Source organism: Hippocampus bargibanti, linkage group LG17 (assembly GCF_051943395.1).
Source record: "Hippocampus bargibanti isolate YZ-2025 linkage group LG17, ASM5194339v1, whole genome shotgun sequence".
Taxonomy (NCBI): domain Eukaryota; kingdom Metazoa; phylum Chordata; class Actinopteri; order Syngnathiformes; family Syngnathidae; genus Hippocampus; species Hippocampus bargibanti.
Window position 1 is genome coordinate 9,204,765 of NC_142750.1, and position 25,611 is coordinate 9,230,375.

The 25,611-nt window shown below is 39.9% G+C and overlaps 1 long non-coding RNA gene across 1 annotated transcript in view; it reads left to right on the forward strand.

The window, feature by feature from the left end:
- Window positions 1-353: 353 nt before the first annotated feature.
- The window catches only part of LOC148885587 (uncharacterized), a 211,235-nt gene continuing 185,977 nt past the window's right edge, over window positions 354-25,611 (forward strand). The window contains exons 1-3 of the long non-coding RNA XR_016118099.1: window positions 354-476; window positions 10,391-10,551; window positions 11,612-11,802. This is a non-coding gene — a long non-coding RNA (uncharacterized LOC148885587). The remainder of the gene's footprint in view (window positions 477-10,390; window positions 10,552-11,611; window positions 11,803-25,611) is intronic.

The following is a 25,611-nucleotide window of genomic DNA, read 5'->3' on the forward strand; positions in this document are numbered from 1 at the left end:
AATAAATTCGGGAATGGCAGCGAATGAGTTAAATAAAACAAATCAATACTTTTGGGGGGCTTTGAACTCAACTCGTACAATTCTCAAGAGAATTTAGGAGATTTTTCTTTTTTTTAAGAAATATTCCATATGACCTGATAATCAATTCTCAAATCAACTGCATTCACAGTGAATTTCATTGCTTCAGTCCTGTTCAGATTTTTTTTTTAAAGCGCTACTGTTTGTAGAAATATGTCATATTATCTAATCAGCTCTCTGTGCTTTGTCGATGCGCCAAACAGTGACGGGTTACTAGCGGGCATTCACGCTAGATGAATCTATGTTTCAGATTCTTCTCCCCTTTTCTCTTCTAAAGGCACACGCGGGAAAGGAGATGATTGACGCCAGCTGATCCACATGCAAATATTTCACTTCACGTTGATGTGTCAGTGGGAGGAGTTTGTTTACCAGCAGAGTGCAGTGTTGTGGCAGCCAAGGTAGGTAGCCTGTCGGTTGAAATGAGATCCAATCCGAGAAGTGTATCAAACAATCAGCCTTTCCACACTCCCCCGAGTGGCTTCACCAACTCTTCACACCAAGCCTTACTGCATCTCTAAATTCAAATGATCCGATAATTACGAGATAAATATATTGCACTCTCTTAACTTTCTGCTTAGTATATTTAGATGTTAATTGGCCAAGAAGAAGTTGCTTTGTGACTGAGCTCGAAATGTTTTCTGTCTGGCTGTTATTTTGTTGTTGTCATCTGTACTTCTTTAAAGGTGTCGGACGTTTCGCTGCTCATCTGAAGAGCTTCCTCAGCGAACTAAAATTGTGCTGGTAACTCTGGCCCTATGTATATATATCCCTAATTGACAGAGGTGGCAGTGCCAAAACAAAATTTTTCATCAACGTTGCAGAGACAATGCTCATGGGCCTCCATCTGCAGTACATCTGCACGGTGAGGTTAAAATCTATGCGAAAAAATAGATGGTTTGAAACTAAATCGCCATGGTGCTTTAAGGTTTAAAATAGACCATACAACAGAATTCTTAGGTCGTTACAAACGGGACGCTGTCAACTTGTATTTGTACTTTGTATTACCCTGGACTTTCTATATCTTCGGTGCTCGGTCCGAGCCCGCCTCCCCCATATCCCGCAATCCTTTCGGGATTGTTCAGTTTCTGCACCACCGTGTGCGAGTTGCTTTCGCCATTGTCGGGTGTCCTATTGCCCCCCCCCCCTCCCACCCACTCGTCGTTTTTGGTATTCTTCATTTTTGATTACTCCCCTGGTCCTCTTTTTGGGACCAGCGCTTTGTGTTGTCTCTTAATAAATCATCCTGCACGGACCTCTGTCGCTTACTTGGGGATCCAGACATTCAATTTCGCTCCGATGAGTCGGCTGCTCTCTGCCTCGTTCGGAACATGACAGATCTAAACGAGAAGGACCTTCTCGAGTCTTTTTTTTTGACCAATTGCATTGCAAACACGCTGCGAAGTTCAACAGTGTTGCTGGCTGTAGCCGTAGAATAAAAAAAAAGGGCTGGCGGTCGTGGTCGTAATTACGAGCGGTCGTAACTCGGGCCGGTCATAAATCGGATGTTACCTGTATATATAGGGCCAGAGTTGCCAGCACAACTTTAGTTCACTGACGAAGCTCTTCGGATGAGAGAAATATCCGACACCTTCATAGATGTACAGATGACGGCTGTTGAAACCTTTTCATCGATGGGCCCCTCACGTACGACTGAGAGCCTACCGACACAGTCGTTATTTATTTGGTTTGTGAGTCTGACCTCGGCACACTTCGAAGTGGCTCGGAATTGGTTTCCTTTGAGCGTTAACATGAATTCAAACTGCTCGCCTTTGGTGCAAATTCATTTAAGTTTGGAAGCCAGTTCATTTTGGCAGCACCTGTGACCCGAAATAAACTCATAAATAAATAAGGCAGGAGAGACAGTCCTATGACCCCCCCCCCCACCTCCCTTCCTGTCTATTCGAGTACACAGAGGCGCGCCAACAGGTAATGACATGGTATTGATCTGGAAAGCTGAGGAGCTGATTGATGATGTCGCACTCCTGGACGAAGTGCGGTAATGAGTCGCATTGGCTCCTCCACTCCATCCTGCAACGTGTCACATTGATGCTCCGTACAGGACGAAAGTCTCCGTCATTGCCAACACTAGACGCTATCATTCTTCGAAGCCGAAGAAGCACGCTTGCATAGTCACTTGGAATGGAGTCTTAAATGCAGAAAAAAGACCAAATCAAAACAAAGTGAGGTACTTTAAGGACATTATGAGCTTATGTTACCTTTCATTTTCTGAGCATTCACACAGACGCCCATAGCCTACCTTGGACCATGGTGAGGAACATTCTTACAGTGGCTAAATCGCTATAACACCTGTTCAATGAGAATCAGAATCGTATTGCCAAGTATGTAGAACACATGAGGAATTTGTTTCCGGTAGAACACGCTGCACTAATATCATCAAAAAAATGGAGGAACTATACAGTTCTATTTGGGTTACTGTATAGAGAGTTAATGGCTTGGGGGGAGAAGCTGTTTAAATGTCTTGGACTTGGTGCGCATGGATGGTAGCGCGTGCCTGAGGGGAGGAGCTGGAAAAGGTGGTGGGCAGGGTCCGGAGGGTCCAGTAGGATTTTCCACTTCCTTGTTTGGATTCTTGCAGTGTGCAAGTCCTCGAGAGTTGGTAGGGCAGTGCCAATGATTTTGTTCCACCGTCCTAACTGCCCCTCGTAGTCAGATTTTGTCCATTTTTGTGTAGAAATGTCACAGCACCTCCTGTGGTAGGCCATGCTTCTTTATCAGCCTCAGGAAGTACATCCTCTGTTGAGCCTTTCTCAGGATGGAGTTGATGTTGAAAACCCGAGCTCATAATAAGGTCCCCCATAAACATATGTTACACACAAAAAAATACACAAATTCAAACCACCAAATATACTTTTAGCTTTGTTGAATTTTCAAAAATACAATACAATACATGTTAATTTATATTGCGCTTTAACAACAGCTGACTCTAACAAAGCGTTTAACAAAACTATTAACATAAAGCAAAACAATAAACACAAAACAAAAACATTTTTTCTCCTTTTGACTTCCTGTGATTTTTTTTTCTACTTCTTTCTTTCCTTTCCTGTTGTTTTCATAACCTTGCTGCTGTGAAATGTAAATTTCTCCACTGCGAGACTAATAAAGGCGAATCCAATCCAATCCAATCCAAAACTGGGACAGTCGTGCAATTTAGACTATTTTTCTCGCTTTGTCATTTAAAGCAATTTGAGATGAAAGGAGAATCAAAGTGTCCTTTCATCGTGGATCAGGAACGTCATGCTCAAAATGTGCAGTTTCAAAGTCAACAAGAAGTTGCAGCAACAATTAACGAAAACAAGATTGTTGGTTCACTTCTCTTGTTCCATGTAAATCCATTTCATTTCCAAGCGGCATCTTTCAGTTCCAAATAAACATGTGTGCTACGCGCCGGTTCTCACCTCTCTTGATCTTCAACTTCAACGCCCATCCATTCAGTAAAACCAATGCAGACTATTCAACAGCGCCGACATCTCCACTGAACAAAACTGGGCTTTGAAAAATGCTGTCCCACATTGTTTGGCTATGAAATGAATTCCGTTCGTAAGTATTATGGGGATTTTCCAATTTGAATGTATTTAGTCAACAAATGACTATTTTTTTTAAGTTTCATGAATCTATCTTAGCCTCAACTACTTTCCTGCCCAACTATTTTTCCTCCTCCATCATCTTCTCCAATCTATACCCAGCGCTTCAGTCATCCCAAACACGTCATCCCAACTCCCCGTCTTTCATTTATAATCCTCGGCACAACACCAACACATTTCGCTTCTCCCAGACAATGACACACTGGGGCGCGATCTGTGTGATGGAGACATTTCCCCGCTTCGACTCATGGTCCCGGCCTGCCTCCATTACGGCACTGCAATACATCTCGCCGGTGTCCGGGCAATGGCAATGCTTGGAGGACCTGGGTGGCCCCTCGGAGAGGGAGGGAGGGTCACCCTAACCGACACCCGACACTGCATCATTTGTGGCAAGCTATCAACAGTATCCTCACTTTTTGTTCAAAGTCTGATTGAGAGGGAGAGGCAAAAGTGGGTGCGGGGGTGCTCCCAGGCCCTCGCCATCTTTGAACAAAAGACACCGCCGAGATCTACTCTTGAGGAGACACATGAATCATCGTTGACAAGGCTTCTCCCGCCGCGCTGCTGTACCAATGAATAATCCAGCTCGGCTAAGGCCTTGATCAATTAGTCAATCTCTCAAGTGCCCCTCTCAATTAACAAGGTGATTCCCGACGCTCAAGACTCGGTATGCCGTACTTGTCTCTGCTAATTTAGGCCCCAATCCAAGCATAAACTCTCGGCTGCCTGGAGATTCATGGGGTAGGCGTTGAAAATACGGGTTAGAAACAATTGGCTGAGATTGATTTTGGTTGCAGGTGACCTTTCCTTAAACCCTTTTAGATACCTCCACTCTGTCCATCAAGCTTTCGGAGCTAGCGGTCAACTCAGGCTGCAGTCCCACGATGATGAATTATCAGCCAAAAAAAAGGAATAATGCAAAACAGGCTAAAGCAAAGATTTAAAAGCAGCACTACTGCAGTAAAGATGGAAAACTCCAGTTCTATAAATCATTTTTATCATGAATAACAAATTGAGTGAACTTGTCTAAGGTAACAGGACACACAAAAAAAGGTGTCAAGAACCCAAGCTTGAAATTGAACAGCAAGTCTGAAGCAGACGTCCGGGACCGATGAGTGATGTTACTTGGTGATTCCTGGGCTCCAACCCTGAAGATAGGGCCTCGAAAACAACTGCTAGAGATCGATTTGCTCACCATATGACCTTTCACTAAACCCCCCTAATTGCCGCTGCCATGTCCGTCAAACTTGTAAAAGCAATAGTCAGGATATACTGCAATTGTGGCAGAATCGTCAAAGTTGAGGGGGGAAAAATATCCACATCAAGGAAATCATTTGGAATAAATACAGAAAATAATTTTAGCGACAGAATTTCTGGATTAAGAAAAAAAAAATCAGTTTTGGATTGTGGCGTTTGAGAATGCCCAATCCGAACCTAATGTGCTATATTAAAGAAGTCTGTTGCCCTCTCCACTCGAGCGTTGTGTCACTTGGGCGACTGTGGCGCATTAGGTTGACTGTAATTGGAGCAATCCCTTCCCTTCGCTCCCCCCAGGGCCGCAAATGCTGTTGGAAGGCCGGCTAGATGTCCTCAGTTTCCCCTTCGAAAAGTCCCTGAATGTCCTGCGCCGTTCCGTGACGACCTTTGACATTTGCACCGCGACAAACCTCCAGATGCTTTTCTCAATTCTGACCAGTCATTCCATCCAAGCTTCCCGTGTTGGCAGTTTCCACGGAGCGATTTATAATTTTTTGAAACAGAAAAATGAGTTTTGTTTTAAAAAGAAACAAACCACCACCAAAAAAATAAAATAAAACTAAATAATACATAAGTAAATACATCTATAATATATAAGTAAATGATAAGTGAATAAACAAACAAACAAATAAATAAATAAATAAATAAATAAATAAATAAAAAAAAGTGAATAAATAAATCAAAACTGAATAAATAAACAAATTAATAAATAAACTAAAAATGAATATACAAATAACAAAACAATAAATGAAAATTCAGAATAAATGACTAAATAATAAGTGAATAAATGAATATATAAATATATAAATAAATGGTAAACAAATAAATGCATAAATAAAAAGCAAATAAAGAAATAGGCAAAATAACAGGCAAACAAATAAATGAACAGACACCAGGTGAATGATTGAATAAATAAAGACAGACAAACAAACAAACAAACAAACAAAGAAACAAACAAACAAACAAACAAACAACCAGACACACAAATAAATAAATACATAAATAAATTATGTCTAAAATTATCTGAACAAATCAACTGTAATTGTCCGTTTCTGGCCTGAAACATGGCAACCTTAATTAATAATAATTAAAGTTGCACTTGATAATGAACGTAACAAATATTCGACAAAAAGAACTTAGTACACACACACAAAAAATCTTACAATGTTTGGCCAAATGTTTCAATTTTTGTTTTATGTGATCTTGTAAGCATTAATGATGGAATACCCTTAATATTAAAAGCATCCAGAAGGATAAATCAAATGTCAGTCAGAGAAAAATAGCATTCCTTTTCCGTTTTGCAATTGTACTAAAAGCCCAAATGCACCAGAGAAAAAAAAGTCAAAAGAAGTCCTTGCAATTGTGCAGAAATGGAATTCTTCGACGTGGCGATCCAAGACGCAAAGCAGAAATGCAGTCGTTTCAGAGTGCACTCAGCCCGCGGTGCAGCGTTCTCAAAGGTTCATCTCTGAATTATTAAACACGCAAACTTTACTCATGAATCTTTCAAAGCCAATCGCACCTTAACTGACAGGGGAAATAATAACAAGGTGTCTGCCGATCGACTTTTTAAACTTGGAGCATTTAAACAATTACCATGCGTCCTGCTAAGATGAACATGGAGCATTTCCTGACACATGATGCTTTCTTGTTGTCCTCCAAAAAAGCAAAATTGCTTACCTATTGTTTCGCGGACTCACTTTTTAATGATGATTTGTATAATTCTCATGACAATGTATTTGCCCTTAAAGCGCTATAGTTGCCAGAAATCTTACATAATGATCAGATAATAATAATAATAATAATAATAATAATAATAATAATACTTCATTTATAAGCGCCTTTCAAAACTCTCAAGGACACTTTACAGTCACAGGATATTTTTTCTGCAAGTGAGCAGCAGCAGCCACATGCGCCAGCGTTCCCTCATCCCCGAAGTAACAAAAGTAAATGAAAATGAGAGAAAGAATGAGAGAGAGCATGAGAGAGAGAATGAGAGACACAGAATGAGATAGACAGACTGAAAGACACAGTGAGACAGATAGATAGATAGAGAGTGCGGCCCATTGGATTATCACAGTGTAGATTCCAGCTCCAGACCTCCTGTGTGAGGTTTTCTCCACGTGCTTCAATGGCTTTTCAATGGACATTCCAAAAGAATGCATGGTGGGCTTATTGAACACTCCGTCTTGTCTCTGAATGTGATTGTGAGGCTAGATGGGCTCCAGCAACCCACCCGATCAGAAAAAAATTGGATGGAACAAAGAATTCATATTTCTCGCACAGCCAAAGTTCAACAACCGTCGTCAGACTTGGCCAATAGAAGGGTGAAAATGATCTCAAATTCAACTAAAAGGGACTAAATGGGACTAATGTGAAAACAGGCCGAAATGCCGTTGCCGTGTCAACAAATGGGCGCTCGCTAATTAGTTTATTCGCGGTGATGCACCCGCTTTTAATTGAATTAAGCAAACAAAACCTCCATTAGGCTCCTCGCACAACACGACGGAAGGACTGGAGAAACTGGCAGCGCATCTCCTGGCTCGTCCGGAGCTTCACTTTTGCATTTTTTCTTCAGATGAGTCACGTTTTGACGGAAGGCCAATCTGGAAAACAATTGGCGCTCTGAAACGCAAACGCTTGAGTGTCATTTCACCTCGCTTGCCCCCGACCAGGTTTTCCTGCAGAGAACATGCAGAGATGTTTGTCCTAGAATTTGCCAGTCTTTTATCAAGATGACACAAGTTTCCTCATTTAAGTTGGGTAATTGCATCAAAGTACCTGGCTATTGCCGTCATGCTGCGATACTGATAGGAGGATTAGCTCGGGCGTGTTAGCGCAGTCACATCAGTTGACACGAGGCTCGACGGGATGCTGTCTAGATTAAACAGGCGAGTTTATCGTCAAGTGGCTAGCGAGTGGGGGTGATCGTAAGCCTTCTGTGGTTTCAGGAAAGGACCCGAGAGCAAGGAAGGTGTTGTCACAGGAAATATAATCGCAAAGTAATTAATGCGGCGTTGATTGCGTTGTGCTCGTCGGATGCTCACCTAGACGCGCATGTGACGGTGTCAGACTGACAAAAAAAAGGAGATTAACCTTGACTGCTCTTTTCTCTGTAACTGCAAACAAAGTGGAACAACTATTTTTTTTACAAAACAATACTTCAAAATAATTTGAAAACTAACCATAAAGGGGGCGCCATTTTACTTTGTTTTCATCTATGTCACTGGTGTCAAACTCGAGGACCAGGGGCCAAATCTGGCCCACCACGTCATTTTATATCGCCCGCCAAAGCAAATCATGTATGTCAACTTCCATGATCATTTCTAAACTCTGTACCGAAATATCAATTTGTCAAGTCTAATCAATAACACTGAGATTTTTGCTCTCACTTTCTGACTCTCACACACGTCTGTGTAAGCTCTCAGTCATACAGGAGTGGTCCATCGATGAAAAGGTTTCTTCAGCCGTCATCTGTAGTTCTTTGAAGGTGTCGGATGTTTCGCTTCTTATCCAAGAAACTTCGTCAGCAAACTAAAGTCTTACTGGTAGTTTAGGCCCTATATATATATTTCTACTGTCCAGACATGGCGGTGCCGGCACGGCCATGTCTGGACCGGGCCTGCATGTGTTTTCTCCGGGTCCTCCGGTTTCCTCCAACATTCCCAAAACACGCATGGCAGGCAGATTGAACACTCAAAATTGTCCGTAGTTGTGAGTGTGAATGTGGATGGTTGTTTGTCTTTGTCTGCCCTGTGATTGGCTGGCAACCAATTCAGCCTGGTGCCCGAAGACGACTGGGATAGGCTCCACCCCCCGTGACCCGAATGAGGTTTAAGTGGTCTGGTAAATGGATGAATTGATGGTTAAACATTAATTTGTGGCCTTATCAGAATCAGATTCATATTGTATTTCTAGACATCGGTGCACCTATTTGAGTAACCTGAAATCCCAAACTACTCTTGGACAGAGTCAGAGGTCTTTGTTTGTGAGCTGGACTATTTGCGGTCACGTCAGAGATGCTATTCTCCTTCCTAACGGGCCAAGAGCGCTTCAAATGCTTCAGAAGCGCTCGTAATATCTCAAAGCTTCAAGCCCAGACTTCCCACGCCGAAAATGTGTTCAACACGGCAAGAAAATGTGGTCTCATCCTCCTAACACATCATTCAAGTGCCAACAGAGTGACATTTAATCAGACCTCAAACCTGCGCCAAGGCCGGGACACCAAAAACACAACTCCCGCTACCAAACATAGCGCCATATAGTTACTCCCCTCTTTTTTTTTCTTTCTACTGTGAGGACCGAAATGAAAACGACTGGATTTTATTCTCACTGACAACAACAACAAAGCAGTGCGCAGCATAAAGGTCACTGAGTTTTCACTCTTGAAGAAACGATAACTGGTGTTGAAAGAGCGCAATTGGCAACGCTCTGCTGGATGTTTTTCATCTGATATCACAGTCACAAAGTCTCTACAAGTCTCTAATAACAACCAAAACATTGCTTGGCGTTTTGCTCGTCACTTTCTATTTTCATTTTTTATTTTTTAGTTTTATTTAGGAAAAATAGTCCTCAGAGATGTTAGAAAATGTGCAACAAAGATGGCAAGTCCAATGAGCTTGGATCATAATAAATAAATACATAAATTAATAGAAAAAAGATGCAATACTACTACTACTACTACTACTACTACTACTACTACTAATAGTAATAATAATAACAATAATAATAGTGGTTGGATTGGGTTGGGTTAGTCTTGTATTCGTCTCGCAGTGGAGACATTTACATTTCACAGCAACAAAGTGATGAAAGGAAGAGGAAAGGAAAGAAAGAAGTAGTAAAACAAAATACAGGAGCTGCTGTAAACGCAGGCAGTCTCGTGGCTCCACCTTGAAGTCAAAACAACAAAATAAACAAAAACAAAATAACAAATAATGTGACACAACAAAAAAGACTCAGACGGTTATTCAATCCTAAACACTTTCTGCACCCTCTTTGATCCTCTCCTTTTTCATGTAGAACTGCTTCATGCAACAAAGTGTCCTTTTCACCAGTGAATCAGGGGCATCATGGTGAAATGTGCACGTCTGCTACAAGCTAAATATTGAAAGCAAACACAAAGCTGTAGCATCCATTGACGAAAAGAAATGAAGTACAGATCTTTCAGAAATGTATTTAAGTATAGAAACTAAATACTTTGAGCATGTTAAAATACAAGACTGAGTTTGGGTTACAGACAGCAAGTGTTTCCTTTGTTTTTTAAATTATATATATATTTTTTTGTTTGTGCTTTTTTTTTTCTTTTTTTTGCGCTTATATTTTTGACTAAATGTTCCATTCCCGGCTTCGGTTCACCATGCGTAGCTGCCGTCGTGTTGCCTTCCTGTCATGCGTGTTTCAATGTTTACTGGCTGACTTGTTTTTCTTGTGCTTTCTTTTCCCTTCTCTTCAAGTTGTCTTGTCGTAGCTGCGGGTTGTGTGTGTCGTCGTTCCACCCTACCCTGTCAAGGCGCATTATGCAACATTAGGACTGTGTAAATAAACGCAGACCTGTCTCCAGAAGGATTTTTCCACCAGGAGCATCGTGCGCCGGTGCAGAATTTATATATTAAAGGTGAGTGTCAAAAAAAATGCTTGAGACAATGCATACTTGAGGAAGGCATATTGTGGCCAAGAATGATAAGAAAATACGTTGTCATGTTGGAGGAAGGAAATCATAGTTTGTGGTTTAAGTAACAAAAGTCACAACATTTAAGTCAAAGGTGGGTAGTTAATAATGTGTGAAAGTTGTAGTCCTGTTGCCGTCAAGACACACACACACAAAAAAGAAATCTCAAATCAGTCAAACCTCAGTTTTCGACCATAATCCGTGCCAGAAACCTGTTCAAAAAACTGATTTGGTCGAAAACCGAAACATTCCCCATTACAATCAATGTAATAAATGTCTGCTTTTAAAAATATTGTAAGTGTGCATGAAGCACAGTACGCAGCCAATCGCAAGCAAGCTCGGCAGGAAAAAGGCACGCAATATAAAATCTAACTCACGGCATCTCTGTCGGAACATTTTTCCACAGAGTGTACCCGCAAAAATGTTCGTATGTACCGTTATTCGTAACTCGAATGTTCGTAAGTTGGGGAGCGTCTGTACAATTAAATACAATGCCATTACATCATATGCTCATTGTAGCAGTTAAATTGGACCATTTCAATTTGCAGTAATAAATCAATCCGACAAATAGCGCTTTTATGACAAAATCCTCATTTCTGAATCCTTTGGTCACATCTCAAGAACGTCACACTAGTGGCTTGAACCGAACCCTTTTTAATGGAGTCAACTTCCGAGTGTGTGTCTTTTTGCCTGCAGTGAAGTGTCAAAGTGAGCGTGATCAAAAATGATGAGGCCACAAACTTTACTGGCGCCAGAAGTCTAATTCTCGCAGATCTTCTCTGCTGTCATTTTAAGCAGCCGTTGTGTCATCATTATCCGCTTAATCGAGCTTATTGCGCTACTTCTAAGGGTCCACTTCATGTTGGACCCGCTGGTGCCGTGGTGTTTACGATGTTTGAAACTCATGTCATTTTATTTCTCAGCTGCTTTTTAAAAAATACAATAAAAATGGGCAAAAGAGAATGGCTGCTGACACCACTTTTTTGACAAGCGGTCTTATTTACAGGTCGCGATGCCTGCGGTGACAAATAACAAGCGGCGCCATCTGGGCGACTTTGGCTCACATTAGCCGGTAATGAACATTAGTGTCGCGAAGAGGGTCACCAAGCAGCTCGAGAGCCGAGAGCTCCCACGTGATGGTCCCCCCTCGCCCTCCCTGGAGAACGCTTGCCTGCTTTTTCGACGGCTGCAGTCAAAGTGAGTGAATGTCATCTTTACGGCATGCGGAGGAAACTGCATCCATTATGTCTTCCTGTGCAACTCCGGAGACAAAGTGCTCGGTTCTCAACGCACGCACGATTCTACTTTTTCTCCACAACGGTTGACATACAGGCTTTTCTTTGCAATAGTTAAAACAGAATTATCCGTTTTTACTCATTCGCTGCCATCCCCTATTTTTTGGGGGGGAGTTGAAAAGCGTAACGTGGAGCGCCCAAATTTGTTCGGGGTTTGGTTTGGGGGCAACATTTGTCTTTTGTCCATGTCAGCGCTTTGTTTAGGCTTCAGCTGTTGTCAAAACGCTATATGCAGTAAATCAATATCTATGTATTGTATTTTGCACAGCCGCCCCCATTTCAAGCTCAGATAACTCCAGACCCATACAACTTCGGAATTTACTCATCTTTTCCTGATGAAAGAGGAGAGTCTAAGGTTTCCTAATGCTGACTTGAATGTTTATATAGTTCTTAAACTGTCCTGAAAATGACAAAAACCCTGGCACTGGAGTGGACACATTTTTGCACATCATCTGGCAGTGAATGGGGAAGAGGAGGTCAAAGGTCATCTACATATCCATTTTTGAAAATAGAACCCACCGGTGTGTTTTATTAAATTACTTCCTGGCTAGCTGTGGATTTGGGTAACAAGGTTGAAGAGGATGATCATTTTTCAGTGTATTGGCGTTGAAGGAAATTTCATGTAATATTCTGAGAAAAAGTTGGCTTGGATGGCTAATACTGCTTGGGAAAAAGTTGCCAAAAATTGTCAGAGGTCATCCCTGAAAATAGGTAAGTTGCTTCTTCTTCGGAGAATATGTTAGCAAGACAAATGTGTTCGTTTTTTTCTTGTTTGGGTGCCGATAAAGCATGGCCTCTGGCATGTTTTTTCCCTTGCACAAGGGGGTAGCATCTCCCTTTTTTTTCTCCATGTTAGCGGTTTGTTCCAGCTTCAGCTGTTGTTAAAGCGCTATATAAACCGATGTTTATGTATTGCATTGTATTTTGGACAACCACCCTCATTTCAATCTCATATCACTCCAGACCCATATAATTTAGGGATTAACTATTTTCTTCTGATGAAGGAATACAGACTAAGGTTTCTTGCGCTGCTTTGAATGTTTATGTAGTCCTAAAACTCAATATTCTGTGGGTCCTGGAATTTGAGCCAATTTGGATTGGACACATGTTTATGTGTTAATTTCAATTTTTTTAATTCACACTGTAAAAAAAACGCACTTATAGTTGGGAAACACACTTATAGTTGAGAAAACATTTATTGCTGCGAGGTGGGTTAGAGCAACAAGGTAAGCACGTTGTTATTAATTCTATCTTAAAATCAGGATAGGGTAAAATATTGAACCAATGAGCTTGGTCAATAACTGACCAAAGTAGGTTAAAGGTGACTTATTTTTTCATTTTTTAATTTTTCATTATTTTTGTATTAAAGTAAAACCGGCAAGATGCTTTGGCTGCAGTGTACACTATCCCAAAAATATTTAATATTAATAACACACACTCGGTCACACAAATCTTTTTTTTTTTCACGTGAACTCTTGACAGAAGTGCGAAAACAGTCTGGGTGTAGTTCTCGAGTAAGAACAAACTGCAGTGTTTCTGTGATGTCACGGCGGCTTTCTCCAGCTCCAAACAATGCATTATTTATCTTCGTGAGATGGTGTTGTTGATATTTTATTCTTCTTCTTCTGACTGTGTGAGGAGCGACGACTTTATGGACAAACGCTTGAGGGAAGTGCCTCCTCGCCTTGTCTTATAACACTTTGTCTTGGCACATGTAGATTTTACAAAGAGTGAAGTGAAGGTGTGCGTAGCGAGAAGTTGAATACTTGATTTTTGCCTGGTGGCTATTTCCCGTAATTGTCTGCCTCTGCTTAGGTTCTCGGCTCATTAAATGGTAATTACAATTCGGCATAGTGCTTTTTGTTGGCCTTATTAAGGCTGCAATATCAATAAAAAAGCGAGGTGGCTATCTACATTTAATTGTGTTGTTTTAATAATTCAAGATGTATTCATTCACAGAGATGCACCGCGTGAAATTGTATGACAGCCTCAACTTGCTTCCACTCGCTGCCACTGGATGGATTATACTCAGATATTAGATACATTAGATAGAAAAAAATGCATGTCATTAACTCATTCACTGCCATTCACAAATTTATTCCGGAATGAAAAATATGACGTAGGGCGCCATTCCCATATTCGTTCTGGTTTTCTTTCATGCTTGGGTGCCGATAAAGTGCTGGCCATGGCCTCTGGCAATGTTTTTCTTTTCCACAATGGGGAAGCATTTCCCTTTTTTCCATGTTAACGCTTTGTTCCAGCTTCAGCTGTTGATAAAGCTCTATAAAAATCAATATGTATGTATTGTATTCTGTTTTGTACAGCCGCCCCCATTTCAAGCTCAGATAACTCCAGACCTGTATAACTTAGGGATGAACTCTTTTTTTTTGATGAAAGAAAAGAGTCTAAGGTTTCTTACCCTGCATTGCATATTTATGTAGGTTATTTTTTAATTCATTGAAGTTGCGCCTTATAATCCGGAGCGCCTTATACGTATATGGAAAAGGTTTGAAAATACACCATTCATTGGGGGTGCGCCTTATACACCGGAAAATACGGTAACCGAAACAAAACGCTCACGATTCATTTTACCATGAACCAGAGTCAAATCCAGCATGCGGCAGGTGAGGAAACAGCCATTAAATTTCTGCAGGAATCAACTTTACATTGCATTAAAAAAAAGTGCCAGTTTTTTACATTGAATTGGACGACAGTGTGTGCCCTCCATGTCTCCCTCTCCCGGGAAGACTTTCAATAAGCCTGAGGCTTCCAAGTGGAATTCCCAAAAGAGGCTCAACTGTCATTGGGACTCTTGTTAGACAAAACTTTTGGAGCAAAACACTCGCACGCACATATATACACACACACACACAGTCATCCCTCTAGGTAACTGGCAAAACGCTTCCTATGTGGTAGGACAAGTTTGGGGCCTATAAAAAACATTCTGTTTATGCTGAATTGATCCATCCCATTTTTGACAGTATGGCTCTTGACTTCATTGGATTTGTACGTCTTTGTTCAATTTCACACTGAATGCGCATGTAGACTCTTCAGACAGCCAAGCATTTGTACACAAGCCATTAAAAATTCAATTTGACATCATATGTCCACTTCAAATCAATACCTGCCTGACAGCTTCAATCAAAACGGAATTTTGTATACTGTGCTCACATGATTCTTCTTTTATAGTTTCAGCTAATATGACACAGGGGGCCAAACTTCCACCCCTCACATCTCTGTATGTGCCGGTGTAAAATAAAACACTCATTTAAAGTGGCAGGCTGGCAACAGAAGCGAAAACAACAAGAGCTCGGGCCTTGAGATGAGAAGGGAGTTGAAACTTCACGCCTTGCAACTGTTGCAAAGCGACATTCGACTGTATTGATGCAGATTCACAGAGTTAACCCAAGTAGCGACATCATGGATAGTGCACACTTGCAGTAATTCATGTGAATTGCGATTGCTTCTTCAATAACATCCTAAAGGCGTGTCTTCATAAATTAGCTCTTGTGTATTGACGGAGTAAAGTCATCCAAACGACACTCGAAGCTCGTAGTCATTTTTACAACCCACTTTTAAAGGACAACCGACGTCACTTCTTTGTTTCGTAACTGACATCAGAAAAACGTTTTATAGCATCTAAAATATCCAAAACATGCAGTATGATATTTTTATTCAAATGCAAAACACCAATAAAAATGACTTAAAGTGTCCAAAATCTGCAAAAAATTGAACTGCGAATTGGGCATTTTCAGAAAGTCCCGCCCCCAGTTTGTGACGTCACGGCAAGACGTCTTGCATTGCTGAAAAATCAAAACAATGGCTTCAGATTCAGAGAATATGCTTTCTTGTTACACATCCAGTTATGAATATGATTCAAATAGTTCTGAAGAGGAAAGCATACAAGTTTGCAATCGATTAAAGATTTTTTTCCCTGTCATTTTGAGAAAAACGGGGGGGGGGGGGGGGGGGGAAATGTCGCACCCAAAAATGGCGACCAGCTCCCGTGAGGAATGAATCAGCCCGTTTCCACAGGCTGATAAATTCCTTCCATGAAGCTTGGACACCCTCTTCTGGCGGCTTTTGGGTGCAACATCAAGGTTTTCATACAAACAGTACAGCAAAATACATTGACGTGATGAAGGACTGCTACAATGTGTCTTTTTGTCCGTCAGGGGGGGGAGTCATTTCATGACGTAACGTGAGCACTCGTCACCAACTCAAAAACAAGACTTCCTGAATATTCTGCGCAAGTCTTAAAACTTAAAATATAGCTATATGCGGTGGAATCTTTGTAAAATACGCTCAGTAGAAGTCATTTCAAGCCATTTTACAAATTATGGACACAACTTGTCCAGAGACGTCAGTTGTCCTTTAAGGTCCAATGGATTGGAAACTGTTGTTTGGTGTGGGGTGATCCCCAGTACATTATATACAATATTCCTCACATCATGACTTTAAGAGAAGTACAACAACAACAAAATGACTCATTAAAGACATAAAATACAACACACTCTGCGACTGTCAGACAACTAAACGTTTTTGCCTTCTCAAGCAGGTTTAACGCTTTTGTATACCTAGCTTAGTCGACTCTCATAGCTAACATGTACAAGGCTATGCTAATGTGTATGGGTCTAGGTCTAGGTAGTATTTGTCTTGTGCAGCTCTTCTGGAGGCGTAGAGGATATTGGATGACACGCTAAGGTTTTAATTTTATTAAGCCGGTTGTATATTTGGATGCTGATATATTGTTCAAATGGATAGACATTAAATAAAAATTGTGACCATAATGAGAGATATCAAGTTACTCTATAAACCACTGACTTGAATTAGTTTACAGTTCAGTACAACAACCAATGCAGAGTTCATTCCTCTTTTAGGTCTGTGTATAACTGTATTTACGTTAGCTAGCAAGCATACTCGTGATGTTTGCATCTACTTAAGATAATATGTAAGCTAGTGTCTTTTTTGTTGTTATTTTTTGTTTTTATTTAACTCTGAAAAAAGAAATCTGATAAAGAGTAGCGAAGAGATAAATGGGAACTTTTCCCTAAATGACGGCAGCCATTTTGACTCATGACTATTGTGACCCTTGGGCATCAGTTGTCGTTTATAATTTAATTAGCAGAGAGTGACAAGTAATAACAGATGCTAATTCTGCATTTACTTTAAAGTAACAAATAACAAATGTAATGACTCTCTTCTCTCTTCAGAAAAAAAAGTTAATGGCTCTGGAGTTATCTGTACTTGAAATGTGGGCGGCTGTACAAAATACAAAACATACATATTGGTTTATATAGCTTTAAAAACAGCTGAAGCTGGAACAAAGCGTGAACATGGAAAAAAGGAAAATGCTGCCCCCTTGTGAAAAAGAAAACACATTGCCAAAGGCCATGGCTAGCACTTTATCGTTATCCAAGCATGAAAAAACAAAACGCGAACAAATTCGGGAATGCCGCTCTCTGTCATATTTTCAATTCCCGACTAAATTCGTGAATGGCAGCGAATGACTTAATTACTTTCACAAATGATTTCATGTTTAAAATAAAATGCTATACGAGACAGAGAGAAAACACCGTTATTATATTGCATTTTATCATTTACAACTCAGATCCTTTGTTTACTTAGTTCTGTTTTAATAAGTCTACCTGCCAGTGAAGACGTGAGCGTGAAGCCAATCTGCCTCCATGATGGTCATTTTGATTAATGATGAGCTACAGATTAAATTCTTAGCAATTAAAGGCGGCTGGTAATTATCCGGCGACATCGTTCGACAGGCACGGCAAAAGGGGTTGGAGGGTGTGGGGTGTGGAGAAAAAGGGGAGTTAATTTAAGATTTATTTCCTTATTGATTAATTAACAGAATCCTATTAACAAGGTTCTGTTAATTTACAATTAACTGAATCCCATTATCTATTCCGCCATCCACTTTACTTACCATGCGAAGGCAGGAAAACAATTTCACCTTGTTGATGGCGAAGCCCTTATGATCTGTGCAATTGTGCTCAGGAGTACTTGAGGAAGGCAAAAAAAAAATATATATATATATATATATATAAATGATGGCGGTGTCATTAATTTGCCATCTCCAGAAAAGGGCATCAGTGATCTGTGAAATCACTTTGTTCGTTTAAGGTGGTTGCACTTACTTTTCATTTACGTCTCATAATGACTTAGATTATAGGAATCTGCATGTGGAGCTGGTCGCTTTCCAGGCATCTGCAGGATGTCGGACAGTGACATTAGCCGTTTCATTCCGCTCCTTATAAACGCTTAAACAGCCTCGACTTTCAATCCAATCATTCCAAGAGCGTAGTAGGGGCGCTTCCCTTTGTTGACCTGTTTTTTCATCCTTTTCGAAATAATCCGTCAATGGGATAGGAAATGTTAAAGCACTCCCATCGATTCCATTTTTATATCTTTATTGTCAGTGCTCAGTTCTGCTCATGTGGTTTTTATGGCACTGCGGGAAGTCCACTCGGCCATCTATTGTTTCTTGGCTTCTGCTCCTTGTGTGGGGGAGCCTGAGATGCACACTCACTATTCTCTTTGGCAGTCACTAATTTTTAAATTTCACACATACAAATTATGTAACGTGATGTCAAACCAACCAGTACTCACACTGTTGAACTCCAAGTTAAATTGTGGTTGCTTTTTTCAGGTATGCTTCCAAGTTTTAAGATTGAAGGAGACAACTTTGATGGTACATTTAATGTCTAAGCGCCTTTCAAAACTCTCAAGGACACTTTACAGTCACGGGATAAGAACTTTTTTTTGTGTGGGTGAGCAGCGGCAGACATTCGCGCCAGTGTTCACTCTACCCGGAAGTAACACAGCACCATAGTTATGAATTCAAGAGGTGCTTAGAAATTAAATGTATTATTATTATTATTACATCGCTAGTGAGAAACCAAAAGGTAGGCTGAAAACCTTTTTTCCCAGGGAGTTAATCCCAAATCTCCACAACCTAAATTGTCTTTTGGATGTACCTTTATTCGTCTCACAGTGGAGAAATTTACATACCACAGCAGAAGTAGAAAAACAAAATATAGAAGCTGCTGGAAAGGCAGTCACTCTCGCGGCGCCATCTTGAAGTTAAAAAAAACTAAATAACAAATAATATGACAACACAAAGACACAGAGAGTCATTCATTCGTCAGCATTTCCTGTACCCTCTTTGTGACATGAAGCAGTTCTTGATGAAAGAGGAGAGGAACTAATGTGAACTAATCTAGTTTTAGACGACATAATAACTGTTAGTATTATTTCTAACTACAAAAATGTACTTGTACAAGTGATTTGTCAGTCAGCATGTCATTCTAGGTAAATTATAATAATGGCTGTCATTTTTAATTCATTCACTGCGATTTATGAATTTATTCGGGAATTGAAGATATGACGTAGAGCGCCATTCCTGCATTTGTTGGGGTTTTGGTTTTTCATGCTTGGGTGCCGATAAAGCGCTGGCCATGGCCTCTGGCAAGGTTTTTTTCCCTTCCACAAGGGGGGAGCATTTCCCTTTTTTCAAGTTAGAGCTTTGTTCCAGCTTCAGCTATTATTAAATCGCTATATAAACCAATATGTATGTATTGCATTGTGTTTTGGACAGCCACCCTGATTTCAAGCTCATATAACTCCAGACCCATATAATTGAAGAATTAACTCTTTTTTCTGTTGAAAAAAAGAGAGTTTAAGGTTTCTTACGCTGCATTGAATGTTTAAATAGTCCTAAAACGCAATATTCTGTGTGTCCTGGAATTCAACTGACAGTGACAAAAACCCTGACACTGCAGTGGACGCATTTTTGCACATCTGGCAGTGAATGATTTAAGATATACAGTAGACATTTTCCAGTATGGACTCGTAAGAACCAAATATGTACTTTAATGGGTTAATAGTGATCGTTCGTTCCTGGTTCATGGCTTCTCAGGGTGTTGGAAGTGGGATGTTGCAATCAGCAGGAAGCCAGGTGTTGAACAGAATAAGTTAGTTTAATCTTGTAGACAGCAGGGGCATCGTGGGGTGTCGGGCCGAGGAGGGAGAGAAAGGAAAAAGGAAGAAACGCGGACTGGGAGAGCATTTATATGACGGACAGGGTGCGACGCAATAGGATGTGACGTAATGGGATGTGACATCATGTAAAGGCAGGCATGATGACGTATTAGGAAGTAAACAAACAATGCAAAACGATGTTTAAAGATGTTCGTATTGCGAATTACCCCAGCATACTTTCTGCCACAATTCATAACCAGATACCCCAGAGGCCTAATTATTGTACTGCAAAGAAAATGATTGCACACTGTGCATGGTCATATACAGTATGTACCGGTGTACAGGATATCCAAGCTTTAAGAGATTAATTAATGGACTCCCCGACAACTGTTTCCACTGTTTCTTGTCATGGAAATGTACGAGCAGGTGTGAGCTGAAGCTGTACACATCGTGCGTACAAAAGCAGAACCTCTCAAGCTCACACTGCAGTGATAATAAATCCACATTAAAGTACACAATCAGCCTGGTTATGGCATTAGACTCCCACGGCTGAAAATATACACACGTGTTGCCGTGTTGTAAAACAAGTGACAGGCAGAAAGAATCTCGCCGATGAACAACACCCCAGTGACAAGACTCCCAAATGTGCAATGATGAGTTTTATTTCTAAGGGTGCTGTTTAAAATGTAATAGTGAAATCCACAAGACTGGACCCAAATCGACTAACGATTGGATTCCAGAGTCCTGGCTGTCTCATTTCCAAGATGGCTGTATCTTTTGATGGCGTTACCCCAAAATAGAATATTTTTTAAACTCATTCACTGCCCGACGATGTCCAAAAATGTGTCCCTCCAGTGCCAGGGTTATTGTCACTTGAATTCCAGGATCCACAGTATAGGACTACATAAACATTCAATACAGCGTTAGAAACCTTCAACTTTCTCCTTTCATCAGAAAAAAGAGTGAAATCCTAAATGATATGGGTCTAGAGTTATATGAGCTTGAAATGAGGGTGGCTGTCCAAAATACAATGCAATACATATACAGTGTATTGGTTTATATAGCACTTTAACAACGCCTGAAGCTGGAATAAAGGACTAACATGGAAAACGGCAATGCTGCCCTCTTATGGAAAAGAAACAAAATTGCCAGAGGCCACAGCCAGCGCTTTATCAGCACACAAGCATGAAAAAACAAAACCCGAACAAATTCAGGAATGGAGGTCTACGTCATATTTTCAATTCCTGAATAAATTTGTGAATGGCAGTGAATGAATTAATCCAAAAAAGGATTTGACAATACAACTTTTATGGCGTGATTTGAAAATTGGAGTATTTGTTTTCATTGTGCCCTCTCCCATCAAACCATTTGGAACATCTATTGCTATGTTTCATCTGCATAAGGAGTTTTTTTCTCTCTCTTAAGTGAACAATCAAATGACTACGTGTCACGTGGATGGTGGTCCACCTGCTCAGGAAACGGTGGAGATTTGGTCCAGGCAAATGTGTTCAAATGCCTATTAGTCTATTGTTTTTGCTTTTAGAGCCTGACACTTTCAAAGTGTTGGCTCACTCTCACTGCACTCACACACATAAAAACTGCTATAAACCAGACAGCGTTTTTTTTTTTTTTTTTTTTCGCCACAAAACAAGAGACGAATATCATGAGAGGCTTCATGAGAGGCTTTAGAGAGGATCAGATGGCTCAAATGTAGTGGGAGTGTGGTCAAAACAGCACTTGGAATGAATATTGATGGTCCCGGGGATGGGGGAAAGGGGGGTGGGCGGGGAGCGCCATCTGCTAAGGAAGGCGTACACCAATCAATAAGCTTTGTCACAATTTATTTGAAAAATCCTTTCAAGAAACTTTTCTATTTCTGTTAGGATTAGTGTAGTGTTTGTGTGTTTGCGTGTGTGTTTGTGTGTTTAAATAGACAGATAACATCACAAATATACAACTGCATAATAGAGCACAAACCTCCACAAGGGCAAACAATTCTAAGCATCTCATTTGAATTCTTTAAAGTGAAAAAATATATATACATATAGTATATATACATATTTTTTCCACAAGATTTTTATTGTTTACTTGCTTCAGAATCAGAAAAACTTTTATATGTATATGCAGTAAAGTCTCGTTATATCGATATTCTCGGGAATCGGAAAAAATATCGATATAACCGGACTGTCAATATATCCGATCCTGCGGCATGTAAATTTTCTCCTTGCTTTCATAGAAATAGTATCGATATAACCGGGACTATCGATATAACCGATATCGATATAACGAGACTTGACTGTATATATATATTAACGTTTGTCTGATATATATATATATATATATATATATATATATATATATATATATATATATATATATATATATATAGTATATGACCATTTATTTCCATGGAATGGACATGCATTTATATATATATATATATATATATATATATATATATATATATATATATATATATATATATATATATATATATATATTATTTTTTTATTTTTATTTTTCGAAGAATGATTTATTATTGAAAATGTAATTGCAAAAATGTATGTTATGTTAATGAACTGCTGCTCCTTCCTCATGCATGTAATTACACAACCGGTGTGCTGTGCTGCGGATACATCCACCTGAATGAGGGGGATTTTTTTTTCTTTCTTAGCAGAGACATGAGCACTTGGTAAAATCGCAATGGAGTCTTTTTTTTTTACCAGACGCTACTTGCTGGCTAAAGCTGAAGTGAACACAATTAACCCAGATGCTTCCGAGGAAAAAGTGCAAGCCTTTCGGCAATACCCTCCAACAAGGCTCAGGGGATCGCTCAGTTCTATTAAAGTGAACACACCCCCATCCACCAACATTATCTAATTAAAACCTTTGGGAATAACTTTTAAGCCTAAAAAAAGGGAAAAAAAGTTTTTAAAAAAGTATAAGTGTTGGAGAGGCCGAGGAGCTCCAAAGGATCACAAATGAATAAAAATAAAACAAGAACAACAACAATAATCTGTTGTTGGCTCAAAAGGCAGTGGGGCTACATAGAGTGTCGCCGTGGTTACACCTTGCTTTTTTTGTCTTTTTCTTTTGAATATTGCTACCTCAAATGACCGACTCTTAATGGATGAAGCAGCTGGATCGGCCTGTCTGCTGATGTGCCGAGTAAGCATGGAAAGGTCAAAAGAAGGAGTTTTATTAATAAGCGCAATTCCCCCCACTGCAGGACAAATAAGGGATTATGTGATTTTAAAGGATTATGTTACCTCATTAAAAATGAGGCGTTCAAAGGGCTTCACCAGCAAGCTTAAAGGACAACCGACGTCACTTTTTTGTTTAACTGACATCAGAAAAACGTTTTATAGCATCTAAAATACCCAAAACACGCAGAATGATATTTTTCGTCAAATGCAAAACACCAATAAAAATGACTTGAAGTGTCCAAAATCTGCAATAAATTGAGCTGCGAATTGGGCATTTTCAGAAAGTCCCGCCCCCAGTTCGTGACGTCACGCCAAGACGTCTTGCATTGCTAGTGAATCAAAACAATGGCTTCAGATTCGGAGAATATGCTTTCTTGTTACACATCCAGTTATGAATATGATTCAAATAGTTCTGAAGAGGAAAGCATACATGTTTGCAATTGATTAAAGAAGATGAATAGGGAGAAATCTCACACACAAAAAACGAGGCACAAAATCGCGACCTCGTGTGGCCTCCTCCGTTTCCACAGGCTGATAAATTCCTTATATGGCGCTTGGACACCCTCTTTTGGCCTTCAGGTGGCTTTTGGGTGCAACACGAGGTCCCCAGACCAAACAAGTACAGCAAAATACATTGACGTGATGGAAGGACCGCTACAATGCGTCTTTTTTTACGGTCATGGGGCGGTCCTTTAGTGACGTCACGTACAGACTCGTCACCAACTCAAAAACAAGACTTCCTGAATATTCAGCGCGAGTCTTAAAACGGAAAATATAGCTATATGCGGTGAAATCTTTGTAAAATACGCTCAGTAGAAGTCATTTGAAACCATTTTACAAATTATGGACACAACTTGTCCGGAGACGTCGGTTGTCGTTTAAACTTTGTCGACCAGACTCCCTTCCTACAATCTGCTTTTTTTTTCTGCCACAACGCCATTATACGGGAAATGACTGAAAAACAAAAGACAGTCAAATGGCATGAAAAGTCATTAAAAAGAAAAAAAGGCATCAAATGAGCTTTTGTTGTTTTGATACCAATTTTCCCTGAAGTGCGATGTTTGCTGTTAGGCCTTGTACAAATCTTACATTCTCACCAATTTTAATTTTCCTTCATACGGAGCACCATTATCTTTGGCAGTGAGTTGAGTGCATCACTATTCATCATGGAGTCTAAACCCACCATTGTTGTCTTGATGCTGCAAGTAGACCATTACAAAGACAAAAACATGTGAAAATAAAAGCATAAAAATGACAAAAAAACATCTCATAGCAACCATTACAACAAAGCTTCAACAATTGTGGCTCATACGAAAATCTAATGACATTTACCTTATAGACAATTCTACCCTTTTTTTCTGTAATGTCACTCATTTATTCACCATTTTTTCTTCCACAAATATGATACATACCGTTTTCAAGACATCACTGTACAACTTGTTATGCATTCCATTCTACTTACGACTAATTAATCTCAAACAGAAAAAGAATACAACGCACCCAACATTTTTATTGCCGCTTGAAATCGTTCTCATTCCGAGCTCAGATCTCTTTCTAAAATATCTAAAGTAAATTAAAAAGAACAACTCATGCTCATTTGCTGTTCATTAATTCAAATAAAATTCATGAAACCATTTGAGGACCATTTTGAGGATAAATGGATCACAAAGAATCCGTTTTAGCCGAGAAAAAAAATCAACACAACCTATGCAACAGTTTGTAACAATAAGATTTTTTTCTCTTTTTATATCACACCTGCAAGGGACAAAACAAGTAGCAATGAATCTTTTTTATTGCTTAAAAAAATGAACAGGTTGTTTGGTAGATCGGCTTTTATTTGCATAAGCCGAGTTTGTCTCTTGACAAATGAACTTTGTAAAATGTCATCATTCGCTCCTTGCATACAAAGATTTCTTCAGGCTCCTAAATCTACATTGGTGTAAATACTTGATTCGCAGCAATCTGCGGGTTGCACCTTTTCCTCCTTTACAACGTGTAGAGCAACAGTTAAAGGACTTGTGTCAAATGTGAAAAAATATTTACCGCAATGGGGTAAACGACGAAGAGCAAGCGGTTTAGTCCCAGTGGCCCATTTACTGTATCTTATCCTGTAGGCTTGGGCCTTCTGGCTCCTTATCTGAAGTCAACAGTCTCAAACTTGGGTCTTAAACTGGACAATAACTTTAAACTTGACCATCAAATTGGTGCTGTTTTTCAATCCAGCTTCTGTCATCTTAGGCGGCTGGCTAAAATAAAACCTACCTTTGTCACACCTCGGCTCGATTTCTTGAATGCGCTTTACTTTAGAATTAGCCAATCCTCCATGAAGCGTCTCCAGCTGGTCCAGAATGCTGCTGCTCGCCCTGTATATGATAGTTGTCCATGTTAAGCACTTTGTTACAGCTTCAGCTGTTGTTAAAGCACTATATAAATCAATAGATATTGTATTGTATTCACTTTGGCTTACTAAAGAACTTGGGGCGACATCGTTAACGTTCCCCAGAGTCAAATTA